Source organism: Coturnix japonica, chromosome 2 (assembly GCF_001577835.2).
Source record: "Coturnix japonica isolate 7356 chromosome 2, Coturnix japonica 2.1, whole genome shotgun sequence".
NCBI lineage: Eukaryota > Metazoa > Chordata > Aves > Galliformes > Phasianidae > Coturnix > Coturnix japonica.
The window spans coordinates 33148500-33167221 of NC_029517.1; the positions used below are offsets into that span (position 1 = coordinate 33148500).

An 18722-nucleotide genomic window follows, 5' to 3' on the forward strand; every position below is an offset into this window, starting at 1 on the left:
TTTTTTTTTTTTTTTTCTTTTCTGATATACTATGAATACAGGAAAGCACACTGAGTTTACAGCAATTAAGTTGCTTTGTTTTTTTTTTTTTATCAATTTATTTATTCATTCATTAATTTTATTGAGATCCTGGGTCCCAGTAAAATACATCCTGGAGTCCTGAGGTAACTGGCTGACATGATATTTGAAAAGTCATGATGGCCAGATGAAGTCCCTGGTAATCAGAAAAAGGGCAACTTAGCACTCATTTTTAAGAAAGACAGAAATAATGACCAAGAGAGCCATGAGCTATCAGCCTCATAGAATCATAGAATTTCCAAGGCTGGAAAAAACTTCCAAGACCATCCATTTAACCATCCACCTGCCACCAATATTTACACACTAAAATTTTTTCCCTTTAGTATAACATCTGAACATTGCCTGAACACTACCAGGGATGATGAATTAATCATCATCCAGGGCAGCCCATTCCCCTGTCTGAGGACTCTTTTGGAGAAAAAAAATTCCTAACATCCAACCCAAATTTCTCTTGGTGCAACTTGAGTCTGTTCCTGTTAGGTATGTAGGAGAATAGGCCAACCCCCACCTAACCACAAGCTTCTTTCAAGTAGCTGTGGAGAGCAACAAGGTTTTCCCTGAGTCTCCTCTTTTCCAGACTAAGCAATCCCAGTTTCTTCTGCCACTCCTCATGAGACTTGTACTCCAGACACCTCACCAGCTTCACCTCTGTACTGGGGAAGATCATAGGGTAAATCCTCCTGGAAGCTTTTGTAAGGCATGTGCAAGGGAGGGAGGTGATATGCAATAACAACCATGGCTTCACCAAGGGCAGGTCTTGCCTTACTAACCGCATTACTTTTTATGATGGTGCAACTGTGTCAGTGGACAAGAGCCACTGATGTTATCTATCTGGACTTCAGTAAGATAGTCTTTGCAGTGGTCCACCCACATTGTTCACTCTAATGGAAAGATATGGATTTAATGGGTGGACCATCTGATGGATGAGAAACTGGTCATGACATTTTACCCAGAGAGTGCTGGTGAGTGTCTTGGTGTCCAGACTGATATCAGTGATGAGTGGTGACCCTTGGGGGTCAATACTGGGACCTCTAGAACATCTTCATCAATGATATGAACAGTGGGATTGAGTGCACTCTCAGCACGTTTGCAGATAACACTAAGCTGTGCTATGCAATCGATATGTCCAAGGGGTGGGATGCCATCCAGAGAGACCTAGATAAGCTTGAGCAGTGGGCCAAGGAGAACCTCATGAGATTCAATAAAGCCAAGCTCAAGGTCTTTTGCATCTGCATCGTGGGAACCCCAGCTATCAATAGAAGCTGAGGGATGAAAGAATAGAGCACTGTCCTGACAAAAAGGACCTAAGTATATCAGTGGATGGTAAACTAGACACGACCCTGAATTGTGCTCTCACAGGCCAGTTTGCTAACCGTAACCTGGGCTGCATCAAAAGACATGTAGCCAGCAGGTCAAGGTATACTGGCGAGACCATACCTGGAGTACTTTGTCCATATATGGAGTCCTCAGTAGAAGAGAGATCTGGACCTCTCAGAGCACATCCAGAGTATAGCCAAAAAAATCATCCTACCAGGACATAGTTGAGAGAGCTAGGTCTGTTCAGCCTGGAGAATAGAAGGCTCCAGAGATACCTGAGAGGGGCTGCTGTGACAGAAGAAAGGTGAATTTTTGAACTAAAAAAGGGGAGATTTAAATCAGATATTAGGAGGTTCAGGTTGGATATTAAGACCAAATTCTTCTAAGAATAAGTGCTGAGTTATTGGGACAGGCTACCCAGAGAGATGGTGAAGTCGCTTTCCCTGGAGGTGTTCAAGAAAAGGGTAGATGTGGCAATGGTTAGTGGGCATGCTGACAGTAGGTTGGCTGTTGGACTGTTGGATTATATGATCCTAGAGGTTTTCTCCAAGCTCTCTGATTCTATGATTCTGAGATGTTTTTTACAATAAGGGTGGTGAGGCAGTGGACCAGGCTGCCCAGAGAGGTGGTAGATACCCTGTCCTTGGAGACATTAAGGTTAGGCTTTGGAGCTACCTGATCTAGCTGTAGGTGTCCCTGTTCATTGCAGAGCAGTTGGACTTGATGACTATTAAGAGGCCTTTCCAACTGAAATGGTTCTATGATTCTATGATTCTGTGATTCTAAGGTCCTTACAAAAACAATGTGCAGATTTTTTCCAGGTGCTACACACACTACTGATAGCAGATTTATTAAATGCACTTCAACAGAGCAAAGTTTTCAAAACACATTTATATCTGATCTGAAATTTGATTCTCCTTTACTTCTATACTTTTTCTGATGCATGACCGGGAGTTACTGAAGCCCTGTTAGTGCTGTAATCTGCTTGATGAATAAGTGTCTTTCAGAAGTGTACTGTGAAGACATGTTGATATCTTGCTATAATAAGCTGACAACTTCCTTTCTTCTTGTAGTTTCCAATATTTATTGTCGATCTGCTTAAAAAAAAAAAAAAAATTTAAAAAAAAAAATAAATTTTTGCATCAGGCTTTTTTGCATTTCTGTTCCTGAGGTAAACTGCCTTAGTAACAGGCATGTTATGTCCATATGCTCTTTCAAGTGTATTCCTCAGCATAGATAGATAGAAGATATCACATCTCAAAGATTTCTCCTGCATCTGCAAAATCCATCAGGTTTCCAGATAATGACAAATATATCTGCATCCCTTTTGTTAATGGGCAGAGTGACTCAACTGTCACACAGTTTCATATCAAGGGTGACAGGAGACATGTATAAAATCTGTGTAAGATGACCAAACGTAGACATCATAAATGTGCAATTTATGTTCTTCAATTAGAAAAGCAAGTGCTAAAGTTTAAAAGCCAACAAATTAGATCTAGTTTTGGTATTTCTAGATTTAAAAGTCCTGTAGTCAGTGTTGTTATAACAGAACATTTTAATTGTCTCCGCTTAAAATTTTTGGTTTTGAGTTTGTGAACAATGTTTAGGTCTCAGGAATTCTCCCACAGAGGAAAAAGCACTTCTCATAATTAGACTACCAATGCCTCTACTCAGTCACTGAAACAATTGTATACTAAAAGTTCAGAAAAAGAAAGCAAATTCTCCCTACATATTGCATAGAAATCCCTGATCAAACTGTTGATATTAGCTCATATTCTTTAACCATTTTATTATCATGTGAGCTCACATTGTCAGATAATAATATTTCCAGTTTTTCATCAGTCAGCTGTTCTAAGTTGACAGAGGCATGTCTGTTGAGTCTTACCTTGATTTGATTCTCTTTCACCTCTTAAATATATATCATATCAATGATTCAAGTATAAAATTAGTGCAACTCCTCCAGAAGTATACATACAATAAGAGTTGCTTTACCAGCATCACTTTTTCCTCCTGTCTGTGATCATGTGTCCCTGGAGAGAGCAGAGCTAGCCATATGTTATATGAAATCTATTGACATAGTAAAAAATTACAAAACAAACAAACAAAAAAACAAGCATCACAATCACAGTTTTAAAAGCCTTATTTCTCTAGTACGATTAACACACTTTTTAACTTCATAATTTCATGCAAACTTGTAGAAAGTAAACTGCACAAATTTAGAGATGATATAAATATTGTAACTGCTGTAAATGTGTTTACAGGACTGCTGGGGTAGCAGAAATGGTGAATCAAATCAATTTTCAAGATCCATGCATGTTCCCTTAGTGATGAGCTGAGATGCATCAAATTCTGGAAAACTGAGTATAAAGTTAAGGATTTAATGGTGCCACTGGGTCCTATTTTATTTTATTTTATTTTTTTAACAGTAATGATGGGCAGTAGTATTATTTATTATCATCAAGAAGCCACTCAGTATTTTCCAATAAAATAACAGATCAAAGGTAAGCACACAATCAATTCTAATGTTTGCCCAAGTGATTCTTAACAGTCTTTACAAGTAACCACGTCACCATAACAAAGATGTGTGACCTTAAAATAAGCCCTTTCTTTCCAAACATATTATAAATAAAAAGAAATAATCAGGAGAGAACACTCCTCCCAAATTCCAAAGATGATATTGTGTAGAGTGTAATTTTTTTTTTGACCGTTCTCATAGGCACAGTCATTCAAGACATACTGAAAAGGTAGCTACAGTGAATTTGTGAAGGATTATGTGAGTAGATTATCAAGAGTTCTGATAAACATGGAAATACTGTCAATGGTACACTGACAAGCATTGGAATCAGATTGAATTACTGTAGTGTGGAGTAAATTAGATTGTGGACCTTGAAGAAGAGCTATCCACATGTATATAAAGTACATTTAACAGGAGAATCTTTCACTGAGCTGTTATCTGGACTGTAAGATCTTGCAATAACAAGATGGCAGCACATGACTGGTTTTTAATTAAATTAAAAATCACAGAGAGTGAAATTAACATGTCTGTAGTTTGGACCAACCAGGTACCAGCATAGAAAGTGGCAGCTGCAGTGCATCTCCACTAAAATATAGGCACCATTGCCATCAGAAAGTGGTGAACATGTTAAAAGCCCTGTCATGATAGGTTGACTATCTGTTTGTCTGTTGGAACACTTGCCCACTTTAGGCCTTTCCAGCAAAATGCTACATGCGATGTTCTTTGTATTCTTCTTATCTGAGATTTTAAAATAGCTCAGGTGTCTGTGTCTGCAAAGAATCAACATAAAATGAGCATAAGCCACCTCTAGTAAAATCTATATTGACTTTAAACAATGTTTGCTGTCACAGAGTCATTACATCATTTTGTGGAGATAATGGTAGCACTTGAGACATCAAAGATCATATATTTTCTTTCTTTCTGTTTTTATTTATTTATTTTATTTATTTTTTATTTTTTTAAACTAACAGAAATTCCTGTTGATGTCAACATGTCCAAGAGTACGTTAGTACATTTCATCTTTTCAATTTGAGCTGGGATTAAATGTTGTGGGTACATGTCATATGAGCTACAGTAGAGACATCTTATATTTTAACTACAAGTTGTATGAGACTGAATTGAAAGTCTTTCCCAATAGTCATTTTATGAGATTGAACTATTTTAAATTTGTACTTCACTGCAAAGTTTTAAGTCCTCTAAATATTTTTCAGTATTATAAGAAGTCTATCACCCTAAGAAAATGTAATGTGATACAGAGAAGCAGCATTAAGATACATTGTCTTTTAGTGTGATAATGTAATAAAATTAAGTATCATTGTCCAGCACAATTTTTCCCAGGCAAAACAAATTATTCTATTCCCAATTTATGACATAAATGTACTTTTTTCTTGACTTGACCTGACAAGTGGATGAATTGAAAAATTTCCTTAACATTACTCTGAGGACACTCAAAAATAGCTGTGTACCTTCTTTTACATTTCTTCTACATCCATCTAAGTTTCATGCGCTTTTTCCCACAAATTTTCTATTTAAACCTCACATATTCCCACAAAAATCTCACCTTGTTCTGAGAACAACCCCTTAAATTGATAATGATTTTTCAGAATGCACTGCCCGTGTCATGCAAGTCTAGCCACTTCAGGATTTGTCTGTAGCATGTGACATTCTACTTCACCTCTAGGAATCTTTATCTAAATTTCATAAGAGAACAAACAAGATTTTTATAGGACTGATATTGATATTCTATCTTTCAGCTTTGCTTCCCTGTACATGCAGCATACATCTGACACCTCCAAATCTCTTCTGAAATTCTGTTTTAAAATGTTACAACTCTATACGGAAAAATAAATAAAATCAAGTATGTTCTGTGCCTGAGTAAATCTTTCTTTAGTGCAAATCAGACAAACAAACCCTTGGTAGATCCTAAATAAGAATGAAAAATGGAATGAAAAGATCCTGGAAATGAATAGATTCAGTGTTGTGGTGTGGGTGCTGGAACACTGAGTGTTTAGAGATAATTGTTCTCGGTCTTTCTAATTCAGACTTTCCAGATGACATTTAAGATTTTTCTGTAAATCTCATTTTTAGAAATACGTAACCCGATACAATCTTTAGAGCAACTACATGGCAAATCATTGGTCTGACTTTCATTACCACTGAGTACATTAGGGTCCTATTTTTGAAAATCAACTCATTTAGCAATAACATAAAGATGTAAAGAGCTTCTACCTTTAGATGCATAACACTACAGATCCAGGCTCCAGCTTATTACCTACAAATTACCTCATTACCCCAGGTTCCTTATGACATCAGTATCTTTTCCTAAATAGACAAAGGTTAAATTTCATGACCTTAAAGTCACCTGTTCAGAGTAGCCAAATTATATGTTTCTGTCTATTTCTGAGCTGAAAACAAACAAGCAAACAAAAAAAACAAAAAAAAATATTTCATTGCCTAATAGACTTAAGCCATTTATGTTTGACAAGGAATTTTGTGCAAGCCGTTTCCTGGAAATTCTTCATGTTTGCAAATCCTTACTTGTAACAGCACATTGAACATCGGGATATGTGAGAGTTTGTTTCTTTCTAGAGCCATAAAGAAGCAGTGGAATATTTTAGGCATGTTTTTCCCTGCTGGGTTTCCCTGTTCTGTAGTGTATATGCTGATTAGCATCAAGTAGGAGAGGCAGCTTAGAAGAATGATCTGTTATATGGTTCTGTATTGCCAATGAACATCAAGACAGAGAGGCAGGAATGCCAATACTAAAGATAAATCTAAACAAATTTTTTCCATAGCTTCCCACTTCTTTTGTCATAAAGACTGCAAGTCTGTTTCTGCATATGTTTCCCATCCAATTCAAGACTTGGTAATACATCAATCACAGAGTATTTTATTCTTTTCTTAATGTTGATTTTCTTAATGAGAACAACTGTGTGTACTCTTCACATTTTATTTGATATATAAACAGAGAAGTGGGGTTAATTGTGAACAACGTTTATTTTTGAGAGGGGATGAAAACCCACTCAAATGCTGCCATTTTTCAAGCTGTGAAGCTTTTCCTTCCACAGCACATATGCCTTACTACATCCTGGCAAATATAACCAAAAAAAACAAGCCACGATAAAAATCTCTTTTTTAATTCAATTTTTTTTTTTATTTTTTTTTTAACAGGTAGTTAAAAGTTAAAAGGTAGAAGCTATGAATTCTTGACAGTTACATATAGCTTCCTCTCTCCCTAAAAGTTTCAAAATGGCACATTAAATGTTGGCCTCCGTGATGGTTCTGGCATATGAGCCTAAAGCTAATAATGAGTAAGGAAAGGAAGCATACTCAGTTTGAATTGTTTTCTGAAAAATTTTACAGTCCAGCAAAACAGAAATCCAGTTTAATAATATATTACTTATGCTAGATGTTGTGTGCAGGGCTAATAGCCTAAAACATTCATTTTTCAAATGAAAACATGATTTTTAAAAATAATACCTTCCAAGAACTGTCCCAGTTGTATGAACCACTGTTTTCAATGCAATAATGGCCTTTCCTTTTGATTTACATGCTTTTACATCACTCCCCAAGAGTCTCCATGCTTTTAGACATAAAACAGGCTTGTATATTGCCAAACTTCTGGAGTTTAAGTGAGCCTTTTTTATTTTTTATTTTTATTTTTATTTTTTAATATATACATATATATTTCTTGGCCTACATGTTAAATAGATAGAATACATAAATGACATATTTCTTAGACTATTACATAAATTTTGAGTTTAAATTATTTTCTTTGTACTGCTTAATTTCTGTTTATTCTGGACTGAAATGACAGTACAGGGCATAAATAAGTGTGGGATCACACTCATGTGAATGATGCTCTTCACTAGGACTTAGTTTACAGTGCTGAGAATAAAGAGATAACAAAGTTATTCTCAGAAGGTGACTGTGGAAAATGCAATGAAATATTAGAATTATCCAGAGCTAAAGCTCATTCTGCTGTAGCAAGGTGTTTTGCCAGTGTGACTGAGGTAGCACATAGGTAATCTGACCACCTGGTCTATCTCCAACCTCCCACTGCTCATTACAAAAAAATCATTTTCCAGCAGATGCCTGTGATAGTCCACGCATCTGTATATGTGTAGAGTCACGACAAATACATTCCTAAGTCCTTTGTGAAAGCAACTCATGTAACAAAAGTTAGTGAGCTCAGTGGAAATGAAGAGATATTTTATTTATTGAGTTATATACAGATATAAATTTGTATTCTTATTAGTAGAACTGACAGGGTAATGTTAAAGACAAATAATGACAAATATATAAATATTTATAGCAAAATATTGGATATGATCCTTTCAAGTGACTAATACTTGCTGTGATTTCAAAATGTTTATTTTCCTCCTACTCTCCTTCTGCATCTACGGTCTCTCTGTCCAGGAGAAAATGCAATAACAAAACTCCTCATGTGACTTATGATTATATTTCTACAGAACTTACTCCATATGCAATTTCATGTCCCCAGAACCTCTAGCTACATCAACATATAGAGAAGGTCAATCTGTCTTTTTGTTTTCCCTTTCTTCCTTTTCTGAAAGTCATGTCCTGCTCTGGAACTGAGATTCCTAGCAAAAACCTTCAACCCAAAAACAGTTCAGCATCTGAGACCCTCAATGCAAAATTTCCCAAGGACCCATATATTATTCAACCTTAAATTTTCCATGTTATAACAGCTTCTTCTTCTTCCTCTCAGCCACTTAACTCCCCACATCTTCAGATCTAGATTTACCATGTTACTTAGCAGGGAGAGGTCACATGCCTTACTTCATTGGGAATATTTATTTAAACTGCAACTGAAACTTCCTCAATTGTTTTTACCACATTATATTATGTGCTTAGTGGTCCAGTTGATAAGATAATGAATGGGATTCACAGTGAAAACCTATGTGTTTCTATCCTATTATGTCAAATATCCTTATATCTATTGTGACACAGTGGACATGTGGTGATTATATCCAGTCCAGATGTAGACATCCAATTACTAGAAATCTACATTTACTTAAGGTTATTCTGCAACTTCGTAATTCATAAAAGGAAAGGAATTTGTAAAAGTGTCTGAAATTTGTATTTCTAATTCTTCCACATCCCCCTTTGAAAATAAATTATATATATGTGTGTGTGTGTGTGTAAATTTATGTATGTATATGTATATGCAAGTACATAAGTTTTTAATATTCCACACTATCACTGTTATTGCTTCTTCTGGTACAATAATACAAAGATTTACTCTTGTTTGTTGGTATGAAATGCAAAACAGGAAGCACTTCAAATCTGCAAAATTATTAGCACATACAAAAAATTAAAAGCTGATGGCAACATAAACTAAACTGAGAAAACTCAGGAAGAACTGTTTTATAGTAAGGTCTCTGAACATGTGGAATTAATAACTGAAGGGAGGGTTGAGCATTAGAGGTGTAAATGAGTTCAAGAGAGCCTCAGATTTCCTTCTTGAGCATGAAAGGGGTCAAGTAATAGAGCAAAAAGACATGAAAGTGGGATTAAGGTAAACAAAAAAAAAAGCAGACATGCTGGGCCAGATGACTTTTTCCTGTTTGTAAATTTCATGTTTTCAACAAAAAGTGACTACACAGATGGTCTGTGTTATTCTCACATCCTTTGAAATTCAATTTCCAAAAATGTCACCTTGTTCCCTATCCTCCTGTGAAGCATAAAGTGCATATACTGTTTTCCAACATGTTCACATGCATTCTTGCTGTCAAGACTGGTCTACTTCATTAGCCATCACTATGGAAAAATGTGTGTAAGAAGGGGGTTATAAACATTAATAGTATCAAATTCGCCTGTGCAGATCTGCATGAGAGAAGGCTGCTGGTGGCTCACTAGCACTGTTTACTAAGAAATTCAGCCTAACAAAGATGAACTAGTTGGAGCTATGTCCACTGTATTTGTGGTCAATGCTTTTCTGGATTTTCATTTCAGACTAGGAAAAAACTTCCAATCTTTATCTATGAAATTGTCTCAACTTGCATTAGTTTGGACATAAAATAACCTTTAAGGGTTTGAAAGCATTTGGCACAGGGCAGGGTATCCAATTGAGTTAACTTAGAAGAAACCTTACTACTGAGTACAAAAATTGGACTACAAAGGAAACAAATGCAGAGTATGTGTATGCTGCTGCTTTTGATCAGAACATTCATGATGGCGTAGTCTTCATTATCTGAGTTCACACTCGACTCACCCTCCTCCATTTTGTGATCTACTCCGTCTTACCAGACACTCCTTCACTATGGAATGCTTTTACATACTGTCTGATTTTCATAGCATCATTAAAATGAAAAGAAAGGACTTGGAGAGTTCAATCAATCTTATATAGCAGTCCCACTTTTGTGTTGAGCCATGCTGCTGTTATTCTCAGACAGATTACTGGCAATGAAACAGGTCTCTCTGCAGCCAAAGCTCAAAGAAAGTTGTGGTGAATTCATCCTGGATTTTCTATATGAATTGTGATGTGTCCCCAGAGAACCAATACTCTTTAACATCTTTATCAATGACTTAGTCAGTGGGATTGAATGTACCTTTAGCAAGTTTGCTGTGGACACAATAGAAAGAGGAGATTACATCCAGAGGGACCTGGACAAGCTTGAAAATTGGGCCCACATAACTGAGTGAGGTTCAACATGGTGAAGTGCAAGGCATTACACTTGAGTAAAGGCAGTTCCAGATAGGCATAACAGACTGGGAGAAGAACCTGAGAGCAGCCCTTTAGAGAGGGACTTGAGAGTCCTGGTGGAGCAAAAGCTTGAAATAAGCTAGCAATGTGTACTTGCAGCCAAGGAAGGCAGTAGTGTCTGGGGCTGCATGTATAGAGGAGTGACCAGCAGAGTAAGACAGGTGATTGTCCCCCTCTGCTCTGCACATGTAAGGTTCCATCTGGAGTACTATGTCCAAGCCTGGGGACCTCGCTCAAGAAAGATGCAGAGCTGTTGAAGCGGGTCCAGAGGAGGACCATGAAGATGATCAGAGGGCTGGAGAACATCATCTTTTAAGAAAAGATGAAGGAGCTGGGATTGTTTAGCTTGGAGAAGACTCCAGGGACACATCACTGCAACCAGCCTTTCAGTACTTGAGGGGAGCTTACAAACAGGAAAGGAAAGAAGTTGCCCAGACAAAATGTGAATGTCCCATTCCTGGAGGTGCTCAGAGTCAGGTTTGATTGTTCCTTAGTCAGCCTGCTCTCGTGGGTGGCAACCCTTTCCATAGCAGGGAGGATTGGAAGTGGATGGTCTTCAAGACCCCTTCCAATCAAAAGCATTCTGTTATTTCTCCATATCTGAGCAAACAGTCACCACATTCCTTTCTCATGGGATAGGTGAAAAGACCATCCCTTTCTAGTAACACAGCCTAGGGTATGTATACAAAGGTAATAACTGCTAGGATGAAGAAGGAAAAGACACTACTAAATCTTCCCAAAGACTAAAATAACAACAGAGGAAAAAAACAAACAAACAAACAAACAAAAAAAAAAAACAAACAAGCAAACCAAGAGTTTAAATCAAACTATATATAATGTGATTCTGTGATAATGTGATTTTTCCCGCTGGTAGGATTGCTTGAAACTGCTTCTCTTTCTCATGGTATCAATTTTTCCTTTAGCATTTACTTCAAAATCAAGGACTGAGAAACAGATTGTTTTCCATTGTCTACAAGGCACACACACACTAATACCTGATGCTTCTATGTAGTTTATTAAAGAATCTTTAGGAATTACGCACCTGGACAAACCCAGTCCTGTGTTATGGTTCCATTTGGACCCACTGCCTTCCAGCAGCTATGCAGCATATCCATTCTTGCATTCTGCAACAGTCCCATTTTCAATGGCACACTCCTTTCTGTGGGGATTTCTTGGCAGTGTTTTAGTGAGGTACCAATCCCACTTCCAGCCAGTAATGGGCAAGGGATAAAAGCTCCAGCAATGTCCTGTGGAGAAGGAGGGTATAGCTCTACCCTGGTTCCTCTCATACCTAATGTGATTGGCACATGTTCAGAGATAAAAAAGAGCCTGGATAATTCAATCACCCAGTTTCCTCCAAAACCTCTTTTTTTTTCTTCAGCCCTTTTGTGAAAAGAGATACCAAACACACATTTGTTTTGTTGGAACATGTTCATGTTCAGAGACAGTGTATGAGATGAACACCAGGGAATCTCAGAGCCATTTGAAGACTCTCATTTCCTTAACAGAATGAGTTTGGAGGGGAGGGGGGGTTGTTCTCCAGCAGAGCATAAATAATGTGCGAGTCAGGTCCTGGTCATATTACTCTTTTTCACAAAAATTCTAAAAATAATAAAGAAATTGAAAGTAAAGGCAGCTCCATCAGTCTGTAAGTACTAGCCTGGTAACATTTATAACAGGGGATAAATATTGCTTAGAAAAAGAGAAGGAAAAAAAATAGAACAAAGAAAGAAAAACACTGAATTCCATAAAATAGAACTTCACTTTCATTGTAATCCAGCCTCTTTTTGTACAACCTCCAGACATATATGAATACAGTGTTTGTTTTTGTTCAATTATTTTTTTACCATCTTTAAAAATATATGAGAACCCAACTCTTTGGATAAGCTTGCAGACTTGTTTCTAACCATAATTCTTAAAGATTTTAAATAGAACTTTTTGAAAGTTCAGAAATAAAGTCATGTGTTTTATGTTGATAATATACTCCTAATATTTTGATATGGTTGTTTGGGAATGTTTCTTAAAGAAAAATTGGTAAGAAAAAAAACTTTGTACAGTAAAGGAAATAAAACATGACTGACTAAGAAGGAATTTAAATCGGTGAAAAAAGGATCAAATGCTCTTTTCTTAACCTGCAAAATGGATGTAAATCTGAACAAAACATTAGCCAACATTACATTACTCTAAGGTGAGTAAATAGTTAAATAAGTTCTTAGTACACTGTCTCTGTCATAGTGATTGCTCAGTCCTTGGTTGTGCATCACATGGTGCTCCAGCAGATGCTGATGTTTCAGAGAGAGAGGCACACAATCCCATCAAGAATATTTACATTGTATAGCATTATAATTTTGTTGCACCTGAACACCAGCAGTGCCAAAATTTTTTCTTGTATCTGTTCTCTGCATGTGAGTGCAGCTGGAAATGCATGGGTTAAGTGACACTGCTCCACCATGTCTGTCTCAGTGGCAGGGCAGAAGGTTATACAGCAGGGATCTCATAGGAAGGTGAATGCTTCTCCTAATGAGGTGAAGATGATGGCTCTAATGCAGTGGAACAGCTGCAGCGGGCTCTTTCCCAGCCCGAGTCACACTGAGATCAGATTCAGCGTATAGCGGCTCTGTTTTCTTCACACACTATAATTATGATTGATTTGCAAAAGATGTTAAACTCTTTGCCTTTGTATAACAAGAGCTTTTAGTTGGTGAGGCACTGAGAAAGGGGGTTTTTGGTATTCTTCCAGAGAGGACAATCTCCCTTCTGCCTGCTCAGTCTTTGTGGCTGACAAGGTTAAATTTTCCTTTTGCTGCAGTCTCCTTTTATGCTGCAAGATTTGGGTGCCAGGAGTGACAAGCAGCTCTAAATTCAGGTTTTGCAATGTGAAAACATAGAAGCCTGTTTTTTTCCAATTGCACGTCATATACAAAACAAGGAGATGAGAGACTCATGACTTCTTATCTCTTCTGTAATATCAACTCCATCATTTCCATTGTAGGGTTTACATCATAGTTAGACTTGATGTCAGAGAAAAATGTGAGATTTGACTGCCTGTGTAATTCTCAAAAGGCTTTCCTTAAAGCTAAAATTTGAACACGAAATGTCTGATTCCCCAGATTCAGCAGCCAGCTCTGTCCTGGTTGTGTGCCTCACTGTCTGGACATGCAGATTGCCTCCTCCTGGCAGGTTCTCAGGGGTCAGGAACTTCTTAGGAGATGCAATGTTGCACCAGTGTCTGCTGGAGTCTTTTGGGCTGATTGGGTAGCTGAGCAGGATGGGGCTTAACAGTATTCCCACACAGATGTAGGGTTTCTGGAGCAAAGCATGCCAGCTTTCAGTCAGCCTAAGACTCAGTGGAAGTAGTAGGGACTCTTTACTAGTCCTCAGAGACCTCCTCATAGAAAATAGTCCCTGCTATGATGAGCTAGTCTTTTGGTTTTAGCACAGGAAGCTCTTTATCCCAAAAAGTAAACAAATCAATTTCGGCAAGTAATTCAAAAGTTTGGAAGTGCTGGAGGAAAAAAAACAACAACAAACAAACAACAAACAAACAAACAAAACCAAACAACAACAACAACAACAACAAAAACAAACCAATTATGAACAAAATTGTTTTCCTGGATTTTGAATTATTATTCTGTCTTTAGCTATGTGATCATGAAAAGTGCCTAGGGTGCAGAGCAAGCAGAGCAGAAAGCTGCAAGAAAAGAAATGATCATTTTCTTTCTGGTGTGTAAGCATCAGACTAGAACAGGAAACAGGAGCTTTCTTTGCCAACACATTGCTACATTTGGACAGCTTAATTCTAACAGCTCCTGACATTTGCAGATTTGATGCCACAATGTGAACACTTTCATAATACAATTTCTATTCATACTATCTGCATAACTATATATGCTTTGTGACTTAGCAAGGAGGCAAATTTTCCTTTATAGTTGTAAGACAATCATTATTGGTACTATTTTTAAACCTTGGGCAGCATACATCCAGCTTATTACAAACGGTTTTGTCAATTGCTAGGCTCAATAGCATTTCTAAGTGTAATGGTAGAGTTCAAAATTATTGTTAGGAATTTTTGAGGATGGTAATAAATAAATTATAACTAATAATAGTATTTTCAGCAAATTGCTGACACTTAAGGGAGTAAAAGCTGTAGAGCCATACTGAACCACACACTTTTTGAAAAAGCAATTTCACTAGTGGAAACTCTATTAGTATCTCTATATGTTATTAGGACAGCAGGATTTGTTCTGCAGCTGGACTTATTTGCTACCTTAGATTAGATTCACTTGCCCATTATGTATGGATCTATGCACAGCTGTCCAATATGCACTGTCAAGACCATGGAAGCTAAAATAGCATTTACATCTATTTTTATTTATATGCATTGTTTCTTGGTGTATGTTTTTCCTGTTTAGTACTTCTACTGCTAACAACTGATTCTGAAAGCTAGGCAAAACATGCACTATGATCATTCTCTTTGCAGCTTTACAAAGAATCAGACATGTTCAGTAGCAGCAGGGAATTAAAACTCCATTTGCAATCCAGAGAGTTAATTCCATGAGATTGTCACCATCAATTTGAAGTGACATGTAAAGGTGACATGAATGGGTGTTCTCTGAAGTGCAGGAACAGCTGAAGTTATTGCACCCCCACTTCCAAGGCTTTGAACTATAGGAGCCAAAAAACATGTATGATATACTGTTGCTTGGTACATCTGAGGGTTGTAATTGGGGATACCCTACTCTAAAAGAGATCCTTAAGAACCAACATAGTGATGCCAGCCTATGCCTGATGGCGCCAGACTGTGTGGTATGGTTGACATGCCCAAGGGACAAGTTGCCACCCAGAGAAACTTAGGCTTGAGCAGTGGGTGCAGGAGAGCCTCTTGAGGTTCAACAAATCCATGTTCAAGATCTTGCACCTGGATCCCTGCAACTCCCACTATCAATACAAGCTGGGATAGAGCAAGGGGAAGTGGCTTCAAATAAAAAGACAGAAAATTTAGATTGGATATGAAGAAAAAAAAATTACACTAAGGGTTAGGTGAGACACTGGATCAGGTTGCCAAGAGTTATGGTGGATGCCCTCATCCCTGGAAACATTCAAGGTCAGACTGAACAGATCTGAGCAACCTGATCTTAGTAGTGTTCCTGTTCACTACAAGGGAGCTGAGCTAGATGACTTTTAAGGCTCCCTTCCAACTCAAACAGTTCTATGATTCTATAATTCTATCTCAGATATTGTAAGGATGAAATCTATGCTTTCAGAAGCTGACAAATAACTATTCAATTCTAAACCTAGGTTACCAGTAGATAAGAACAAAACAGTCAGTTTTTACATATGTATTTTTTGTTTAGGTTATAAGAATATCCTGGCTACACATACAGTTACATCCTGCTGGAGTTCATGTGATTCAGCCAAGCTTTGTACCTCACTGATCTCTGGAGACTGTAGAGAAGATGTGCCCAGCCAGCCCTGACCTGAGAAGATGAGCTCTGCTGAACAGTACTAAGGGGTGAGATGGGACCAGAAGGACCTCAGACCACGTGTGCTTTCAGCACAGTGAGGCCAGGGGTCTTGTTGACTATTACTGTACTAAGATAATATGGTACTTTTAAACAAGCTGCCTCTCCAGATTACCCTTACATCACAAAAGAACTGTATAATACCTTGGAATTAGAGTAGACAAGATTTCATTATTTTTCAATTTCAGGGCTGTTGTAATGCAGACAGTCCACTTAATACATACAGCTTTTCATTCTTTCTTATTTATTTATTTGTTTTCCGTGCTTAAATTTAGTAACATTGTAAGAGAATGTCACACTTCTGCTGATGCAGAGGTCCTAATTCCTTCATTTTGTCCTGGCTAAGCTACTGCAGAGATTCGTTTCTCACTAATAACTGCGTGTGCAATTAACAGCTGATGCAAAAATCCCCTGCCTGATCTCTGCTGGCATTGAATAGCTACAGCTAATAACTACAGATTTGGCCCTGCTACAAGTCTTGTTGTTAATATGAACTCATATTAGTTTCAAGGTGTTCTTGTTACATTAGGAAGACCTTTCATTTAATTAACGGATATCTGACACTTCTTGAACCACACTTTTCTGTACATCTCCATTTTTCCCAAGTCACAAAGTCTTGGCATTGGCTTCTAAGATAAATGACAACTGACAACTGGTAACTTGCCCGCTAGGCAACGTTTTCTGCAAATGTTAATACCTGGGTGTTCACAAACCCTTAGTCTCTTCAGTGACAGTCCCTGCAGGAAATTTTACTGTGTGAAACAAATATAGGACAGCTGCATATATGTTCCTGATTTGCTAATATAGCACATTAGCAAGAAAACATTGCCAAAAGAAGTCAAGACCACTTCAATCCAAGACAGTGGTTTAATTTCCATAATTTTCATTACAGATTACAGCCTTTGAAAGCACTTAATGTTGTGAGGATGTAACAAAAATGGCAGCTGATGTGATTTAGTTTCTCTTAAAAGGGCCTCATTTCTATTTCCTTCTCAGGCTACTTAGTTCGTCCTATCATTATTGAATATTGGCAGAAAACAGGGCTGTAAGGGAAATCTCATGAGAATTTATAATTTTTCTCAGCATAGCTTTCTGCCAGTTTTACAAGTGAAATTTTACAGGTGCAGATGCAAGCACACTGGAGAAAACAGGAAAGTGGAGGTGAGTGAGCAAAAAGCAAATAGCTAATTGAAAATTTTTGGAGATGATTGTATCCATCATTAGTTTTCCCATGTTTTGTTTCTATTTTCTCTAAGATAAGGAAAAATTCAACATATTAAAAACTTTTTCATCTTCTAATCTAATCTAGTGGATTTGTACAACAAAGTGAGCTACTAGTTGTCTCTAATAAGTAAAGTAGCACAAAATACTACTCCATTGGAGAGCTTATAATGCAAGAAAATAGGAACATTCAGTTCCTGCGGGGAAATGCGATGCTGGGAGAAAATTGTCAGTAGTTGTATGTATATATGTATGCAATGTTAATCATTTTTGTTATATTTGTAAGTGTATATACTTGCGTTGTACAATCTAAGCATGATGTAATGACATGGGATAAGGGATGGATACTGTTCTGGTTTTGTCAGTATTTCATATCACAACATGATGCAGCGAGCTGTTTGGTGCTGGAGCACAGTGCTGGGGAGAAGAATCTCCATGGGTACTGTGCTTCTAGCAGTCCCAGCTATTCTCATGTGAATTCCAACTCTCTGAGAGGAAGATACACTGAAGAGACAGGCTCCCAGAAGTATCCAGTACTCCTCATGTGATTTCCAGTTCTGGGTGAATTGGGGGGAGAGCTCTCTGCCTGTCTAGGAGGCCAGCCATGAGAGCCTGCCAGTAAGATCTCAGACTCTCTCTCCTCTCCTCTTTTGTTTTTTTGTTCATTTCAATTATTATTCTTAATTATTCTGTATTATCTCATATTCCTTTTAATAAATTTGTTCTCTTATCTCAATTGAATGTTTTTTTCATATTTCTCCCCTTTTCCTTTGGGGAGGGAGGAATGTCCTGTGATTAACTCTTCAAACCACAACAGAGAGGTTCCAGGAATTTTAATATATTTGTCATTGTTGCCTGCGTTCTGATGGTAATTCCTTTTTATCTTGATTTGTATTGATTGCTTTCTTACTATTAATGGTTCTGAAAAATTTCAAAACGAAATTCTCCTACACTTTGGTTTTTATTGGTTGACTTGCAACAGTAGAGGCAGTAATTGGAAGCTCTTTCTTGGAAGTGCAGAGGCTCCTGAAAAGCCCTAAGCTCACTTTAGGAAGCCTGGTAAACATAGCTCCAGAGCTCCATGCAAACTGACAGGGAAATATTTGCCTTTGCAAAGAATTCAGAAATTCTTTGGTAGTAAATGCTGTGCTAATAGATGCAGAAACATGTGCATCAACAAACAGAACTCCTTAAATTTTCCATACCCAACAAATCCTTACGAATATCCTCCATGATCTCCTTCACTTAGATCTAGTGTTTACAGAATGGCAAACATCAGGGCATAGCTGTTGTTATTTTCAAACAGAAATTCAAATGAGACTGAAATTCTTTAGGCCTT

The 18722-nt window shown here is 37.4% G+C and overlaps 1 long non-coding RNA gene across 1 annotated transcript in view; it reads left to right on the forward strand.

Annotated features, from left to right (window-relative positions):
* The window catches only part of LOC107309261, a 44434-nt gene extending 26354 nt beyond the window's left edge, over positions 1-18080 (forward strand). The window contains exon 3 of the long non-coding RNA XR_004306448.1: positions 15995-18080. This is a non-coding gene — a long non-coding RNA (uncharacterized LOC107309261). The remainder of the gene's footprint in view (positions 1-15994) is intronic.
* The last annotated feature ends 642 nt before the right edge of the window (positions 18081-18722 follow it).